Below are 8,227 nucleotides of genomic sequence, written 5' to 3' on the forward strand. Positions count from 1 at the left end.
TTGTTATGATATAAGAAATTAAAGTTTGATATATTGAGATAGGTAATTCAATATTTAGTGTATTATATTATATGATTATTATTAAAATTGTGCTAAGTGGAGGAATTAAGACTTACTCTTAGGTTTGAATTTTAGGAAATATATATGTAAAGTTAGGTGAATTTTGGGTCTAGTCTAGGCATAGAGTAATATGATGTCTGTAGACTCGTTAACTTACAAATATGTATATATATTTGATAGATTGAAAAGGTACATAGGCATTGAGGAAAGCAAAGGCATTGGAGAGGTAGCTTGCTTGATTTCGGTTCTTCGGTGGAGGTAGGTTATGATTTTTATGCTTTTCATAGTAAACTCTTAATAGCGAATGATATGTATTGGGTAGTATTGTAAACCCTTCTATATGCTTAATTGTGTGCTTGCATGATGTGTTTATATAATTGTGATAAATAAGCATGATGAAGCTATTGAATCCTAAATCTTGAAAACCTCTTGTTAATGATGATGCCTTGGTATAAAAGAAGGCTTGATGAACTAAAGTAATGAGATTGTTGATGCCTTGGTATAAAAGAAGGCTTGATGAACTAAAGTAATGAGATTGATGATGCCTTGGTATAAAAGAAGGCTTGATGAATTAACAGAATGAGATTAGTGGAGCGGGTGTCACGAACTGACACGTAGAATTAGGGGATCGGGTGTCACGAACCGACACGTAGAATTAGGGGATCGGGTGTCACAAACCGACACGTAGAATTAGGAGATCGGGTGTCACGAACCAACACGTAGTATTAGGGGATCAGGTGTCAAGAACCGATACGTAGTATTAGGGGATCGGATGTCACGAACCGACACGTAGTATTAGGGGATCGGGTGTCACGAACCGACACGTAGAATTAGGGGATCGGAGTGTCACGTTCCGACACATAGTAGTAGGGGAGCGAAGTGTCACGTACCGACACAAGAGTAATAAAGATAATGAATCTTGAAATTATGTTAATAAATTCGAATGAAAAGAACCTATTTCCCAAATGGGTATGATATGGAGGCTTGAGTCCTCATGAGTGTACTTGACGTTATTTATCAAAGATTCTTGTACATGTTGTTGCTACAGATTGAGTATTGTAGTTGATTTATGATATGATCTGATATATACTATTTTCTATTTTGAGTTGGCCGATGATACCTACTCAGTACTTGTGTTTGTACTGACCCCTACTTGTATGTTTCTTTCTTTGTTATTTGTGGAGTATAGCAAACGTACCGTCGTCTTCAACTCAACCGCAACTCTAGCCAATCTTCATTACACCGTATTTCAGGGTGAGCTAACGCTTCTAGCTTGGACTGGATGTTCTTCTTCATGTCTTGATGCCTTGAAGTTCCGGCATGGACTAGCTTTTTATTTATTCTCGTTTTCTAGATACTCTTAGAATTAGTAATTTGAGGATAGATGTTCTTGTGATGATGACTTCCAGATTTTGGGAATAATGATAAGTTTTGAGTTTTAGAAGTTGATTATTGAATTCGCTAATGAGTTTTAAGTCTTCCGCATTGTTTTCTATTATTTTGTTCGAAACGTTGGAGTTCAGATTGGTTGGTTCGCTCACATAGGAGGGTAAATGTGGGTGCCACTCACGACGCGATTTGGGTCGTGACAAACTTGGTATCAGAGCATTAGGTTCGTTGGTCTCATTACACAAGAACGAGTCTAGTAGAGTCTTGTGGAACGGTAAGGGGACGCCCTTACTTTTCTTTGAGAGGCTATATGACTTTAGGAAAATTCCATTCTTTCTTTCTTTCGTGCTACTACTTGAATCCAATTGGAATCTAGGTGATACAAATTGGTATCTGAACTTCTTCACTCTATTTCAAATATGGGTACTACTAGAGTATTTGAAGTTTAAATAGCAACAACAGAAAGAAAAAGAAATATATGTCCTTAGAAATAGATATATTTTCTCGATCGCAAAATGTGGTGGTAGTCTCATGTCGAGTGTCGGTTAATAAAGACAATACTATGACTTCACAGAGTAAGGGTATATTTGAGAAAGTCATCGATGCTTACTTGGTTAGAGTTAGGAAGTGTGTTATTTTGTTATTGAATTGATCTAAGAAGTAAAACAAATTGTTTGGTCTAGAGAGAGAACATATTCGATAATGTTTTGCAATTATTCAATGGGTAGAAATATGTGGGCTATTTGGGTACGATATTATGGACAGGTATGATGTGTTCTAGTAAGGTATCTAATGGACTTTCACGGTGTGGCAGTTCTAGGGTTATGTGGAAACATGTACGTCGATTGTCAAGTATGAATACTAATTACTAAATGAGTTACTAGTTGTATGACATGGTCAGATAATAAGATTTAGTGTTGCATTCACATTTGAGAAAACAACTAGTTTATTACTACAGGAACTTAGATTGAGCATTATTTTAAAGGAAAATTTTAGTGGTGGATCTTTGGGTTGTGAAATGTATCTTGAGGGTTCTGAATGAGTACTGACAATTTTATCTTAAGCTTCAAAAGGTAGATTGATACTAAAATGACAAATTTATAAGGAAAGAAAGTCCTAGTGGATATACTTGGGTGAAGTAAATCGAAGATTTAGCAAGAAAATGCATATAAATTGGGTTAGTCTCTTGAATTTGAGTGGTATACCTAAGTTTAAGGTGTCAGATCGAGGAAAAGGTTCACTTCATGGTGATAACAAGGACTAACTGAACATGATGGTGAAAAGAGTTCGTGAGGGGTTGTGATTGAGATGAAACTATATAATAAGGATTTGTTGGTTAAATGATTTTTGCATGGTAATAAAGATTGTGAGCATCTAAGATTGTGAATTTCTACTATTTAGTAAAGTAATTTGATTGTATGGAACGTTTTAGAAGATACTGGGGCACCGCTCGTATAGAACTTAAAGGAGGTAGAGTCATAATTGAAGATAAGATAAAATTTATGGGATGTGTAGCTTTCAGAATTAGGTGAGAGCAAGGATTATTTTCTTTGTATGCTTGGATCAAAAATGTATCTTCGAAGGGATCGAGAATTGGTTTCAAAATTGCATGATTTCATCTATTTTGTTTTGGTTAAGGTAAGAGCATAACAGGTTAATCAGCTTGGTTAAAAGCTATTGAATAGAACTTAAGAGAGGAGTGTACAGACGTTCAGCTTGAGTGAGAGGATAAGTTTTGTTGTACTGTTGAATTTAGAAATGAGTAGGGTTGGATTTTTTTTTAGTAAAGCATATGGTATGATTGATAGAGAGGCAATCAATGATAAGCTAAAATAAGATGATTCGTAAAAATCTTCAAAGTATAAGCAAATGTAGATAATTAAGGACATTGTGTTACACAATTGGACTTATAGTTCAAATTATTTTTTTTGTTTTGTTATAAGTCTGAATTTATGGTGGTATATTTTGTCAAGGTATGAATTAGTAAGATGAGAAACGATTGATTGCATCGTTATTGAGCACGTGAAAGAATTTATGCATGCTTTGGACCATAAAGTTGTTACTTTTGATTGTTAAAGGATCTGGGGAAGGGTTTACCCTCAGAGTTTTGATTTTGAGAGTGATTTAATGGTTTTATATTTGAAGGTGGTGGGAAGTTGACTTTGAGAGTGATTTAATGGTTTTATCTCGATGAAAATGTACCATCAAATTTGAAATTAGTGTTATTAACCTTGTTTGGGACTCATATTTTGTCATGAAATGCTTAAATAGAAGATAATGATGGTGGTTTGGGAGTAACGTAGATGATCGATGTGGTTATGATGTTTTGTTAGTAATAAAAGTGTCGACTTCAGTGGATGTATGGTTCGATAAAGTAAGTATGTGTGCAATTATAATAGGGACTAAATTGGTGATTGTGGATAGCTAGAAATCAAAGAGATAGAGTCAGATGAATGAAGATGTTTGATATGGAAACTATTGGGAAAAAAAAATATCTGAAGTTATTCGACCATGGTTATATACACTCTTACGTGAACAACTACTTCATTTCGGGTGTGATTTAGAGTATGATTCATTTTCTACGCCCACACGTGTTTTCACATCTATGGGTTGATTTCTAGTGGTGAATCGGATATTAAGATATCCTTGTGTTCTCTTGATAGGGTAGGATCCTTGGGCAAACTTGATATTTTAGTTATGATATAATTGGTGTTGTTTGGAATAGCTAAAGTATATCAGTAGTTCTATACGCACAAACTTGCTTATGAGAATCTATATAAGAGCTGCTATGAAGAGTTACAATTGCCTACGAGTAATGTTAGAGGTTCTGCATTTTGAAGTGTATCCCTTGTTGGTGTTTACTTGATATTATTCTTCCCTGGGTTAGATATGTCGAATCTCCCTTGATGAGTAATCGATGTCTAAAGTTAATATTTTCATCACTTAAGCTTGTGATGAGATTGTGTTGTGAAAAGAAAATTCTGATAAGATCTGTGATGGTTTGTGCATTATGAGTGTGTGGTAGTTGGTTAAAGTCCACTTCTGGTTGTAGCCACTTTTGCTTTAAAATTTTATCGTGATTATGTTAGATAATATTTGTTCAGATGGTTGTGTCAAGGTCTAGTTGGAGAATAGATCAGTTGAAAAGTCCATTATTAGAAATAGTTTTGTTGTTAGTTGAGTTTACATACATCAATAATTATCCTTAGAGTAGTGAGATGGACCCATTTAAGGCATTGTTGTGAGAAGGTGTAGATCTTCAATTGATTGGTTTAACACTATTGATATAAGACCAAGGGTACTACTATTTCGAATGAACTTTTGAGACAACTACCTTTTCTTGCCTTGCCTTCCTTTGATCGTTCGAGGACGAACGATGGGTAAATTGTTATCTATTGTAACGACCCTTCGTTTTGAGAGTTAAAGCCTTGTGTTTCATAAAATATTTTTCGTTATATTCTAAATGGGTATTTTGAACTATTTTATAATAACAATTATGAAATTAATGGGGTAGTTTTTACTAATTTATTTAGTTAGTGGTTAAGAAAATAATATTAAAATAAATAATGGGTCACTTTTATCAAATTGTATAGTTGATTATATGATAATTAGGGTAGAAGTTGGTCTTTAGAAAAAAAAGAAGAAAATAAGAAAAGGGAGCCGCACACGATAGGAGGAGACCAATTCCGTAGACGACTTAAGGTGAGAATTTCCTTCAATTATTGTTGACTTGGTTTGGAGAATTAGTAATGAAAGCTCAGGTGCTGAAAAATTTGTCCCTAGAATTGATTTTGATGAAATATGTGTTGGTTGCCATGAAATTGTGATTAGTGGATCACGTTCCACTATGTTATAAGCTAAAAATTACTACATTAAGATAGAAAAGTAATAATTTGTATAATAGTGATAGAGGGGTGATGGAAACGAGGACAGTAGATAAGTTTCAAATTGCCTTTTTGCATTATTACTCCATATAAATAGTTTAATATTAATAAGTTAGTGGAGTTGAATGGTTTATTCAATTGATTAAAAATTTAGAATGGTAATTTGGCTTCAAGGTGTTGCTAATCTGCCACTGGTTTCGTAACCAGTGGCCTAATTTTAATATTATAAAATTTTGTTATGATATAAGAAATTAAAGTTTGATATATTGAGATAGGTAATTCAATATTTAGTGTATTATATTATATGATTATTATTAAAATTGTGCTAAGTGGAGGAATTAAGACTTACTCTTAGGTTTGAATTTTAGGAAATATATATGTAAAGTTAGGTGAATTTTGGGTCTAGTCTAGGCATAGAGTAATATGATGTCTGTAGACTCGTTAACTTACAAATATGTATATATATTTGATAGATTGAAAAGGTACATAGGCATTGAGGAAAGCAAAGGCATTGGAGAGGTAGCTTGCTTGATTTCGGTTCTTCGGTGGAGGTAGGTTATGATTTTTATGCTTTTCATAGTAAACTCTTAATAGCGAATGATATGTATTGGGTAGTATTGTAAACCCTTCTATATGCTTAATTGTGTGCTTGCATGATGTGTTTAAATAATTGTGATAAATAAGCATGATGAAGCTATTGAATCCTAAATCTTGAAAACCTCTTGTTAATGATGATGCCTTGGTATAAAAGAAGGCTTGATGAACTAAAGTAATGAGATTGTTGATGCCTTGGTATAAAAGAAGGCTTGATGAACTAAAGTAATGAGATTGATGATGCCTTGGTATAAAAGAAGGCTTGATGAATTAACAGAATTATATTAGTGGAGCGGGTGTCACAAACCGACACGTAGAATTAGGGGATCGGGTGTCACGAACCGACACGTAGAATTAGGGGATCGGGTGTCACGAACCGACACGTAGAATTAGGGGATCGGGTGTCACGAACCGACACATAGTATTAGGGGATCGGGTGTCACGAACCGACATGTAGTATTAGGGGATCGGGTGTCACGAACCAACACGTAGTATTAGGGGATCGGTTGTCACGAACCGACACGTAGTATTAGGGGATCGGGTGTCACGAATCGACACGTAGAATTAGGGGATCAGAGTGTCACGTTCCGACACATAGTAGTAGGGGAGTGGAGTGTCACGTACCGACACAAGAGGAATAAAGATAATGAATCTTGAAATTATGTTAATAAATTCGAATGAAAAGAACCTATTTCCCAAATGGGTATGATATGGAGGCTTGAGTCCTCATGAGTGTACTTGACGTTATTTATCAAAGATTCTTGTACATGTTGTTGCTACAGATTGAGTATTGTAGTTGATTTATGATATGATCTGATATATATACTATTTTCTATTTTGAGTTGGCCGATGATACCTACTCAGTACTTGTGTTTGTACTGACCCCTACTTGTATGTTTCTTTCTTTGTTATTTGTGGAGTATAGCAAACGTACCGTCGTCTTCAACTCAACCGCAACTCTAGCCAGTCTTCATTACACCGGATTTCAGGGTGAGCTAACGCTTCTAGCTTGGACTGGATGTTCTTCTTCATGTCTTGATGCCTTGAAGTTCCGGCATGGACTAGCTTTTTATTTATTCTAGCTTTCTAGATACTCTTAGAATTAGTAATTTGAGGATAGATGTTCTTGTGATGATGATTTCCAGATTTTGGGAATAATGATAAGTTTTGAGTTTTAGAAGTTGATTATTGAATTCGCTAATGAGTTTTAAGTCTTCCGCATTGTTTTCTATTATTTTGTTCGAAACGTTGGAGTTCAGATTGGTTGGTTCACTCACATAGGAGGGTAAATGTGGGTGCCACTCACGACGCGATTTGGGTCTTGACATTGTGCATCCAAACAAAACATGTAAAATTACAATGTGACATCCAAACAGGACATGTGTAATTACAATGAAATTACATTGTGACAACCAAACAGGGCAGTGTAATTACTAGACAGTGTAATTACTAGGCAGGTAATTGCTACCCCTAGTAATTATACCAATTCCAATTACCAGGTGACTTTCCAAAAAGACTCTTATGTTTTTCTTGGAGGTAAAAAACAAAAACAACACTTGTACATAATGTTTTCCTATTGACTAAATTCGTAACAGCACTACATAGATTACTAAAATAATAATAACTTTTGTACCCAGAAATTGGATTGATACGAAATTGATGGTGTCGAAAAGTAGATTCAAATACCTTTAATTTAATAGCTTATGACTCAAGTAACTCTTTATATTCTAAGAGATATAGTCGTTTGGAGTTTACACAAGTAGAATTTTACATCAAAACTTAATTGACAAGGAAACTTCAAAAACACTTATAAAGAACTCATCAAGAAATTAATCATTCAATTTCAAGAACAAAATTAGGCTGAATTAATTATGATTGGGGTGTGGGTGAATGAACCCAACACTATTAAAAGTTATATACCTATTAAGGATTAACTCCTTTGCGAAAATTTGCAACAAAACTCAAGAACCTCGACGAACGCTTGATCTTTTCCTCTTTTATGTTCTTGAATCTTCTCTCTAAAACCCCAAACACTTTTGGGGATGAATGAAATCAATTATAATTAGTTTAGACTCCTAAAAACATATTAAAAATTCTTAAATCCGATATGATAAGGAAAAGACCAAATTATCCTCATATTTTTGGGTAGTTGTCCTTAATTGGACAGCGCAATTTCAAAAGGGAAAATCTCACTCATGCGAACTCGAAAATTAGTTAACTCCATGGAGTTCGGAAGATAATTCAAAACATTTAATTGGACATATGGTAGGCCACCTAACTCATCCTGTATTAAGAGTTAT

The 8,227-nt window shown here is 34.4% G+C and overlaps 1 long non-coding RNA gene across 1 annotated transcript; it reads left to right on the forward strand.

The window, feature by feature from the left end:
• The first annotated feature begins 5,056 nt into the window (after positions 1–5,056).
• LOC138341657 (uncharacterized) lies at positions 5,057–7,136 on the forward strand. Its single transcript, XR_011214423.1, has 3 exons — positions 5,057–5,151; positions 5,807–5,884; positions 6,853–7,136. It is a non-coding gene; the product is annotated as an uncharacterized lncRNA (long non-coding RNA).
• Positions 7,137–8,227: the final 1,091 nt, after the last annotated feature.

The sequence above is a fragment of the Solanum lycopersicum genome, chromosome 2, assembly GCF_036512215.1.
Source record: "Solanum lycopersicum chromosome 2, SLM_r2.1".
NCBI classification, from domain to species: Eukaryota; Viridiplantae; Streptophyta; class Magnoliopsida; order Solanales; family Solanaceae; genus Solanum; species Solanum lycopersicum.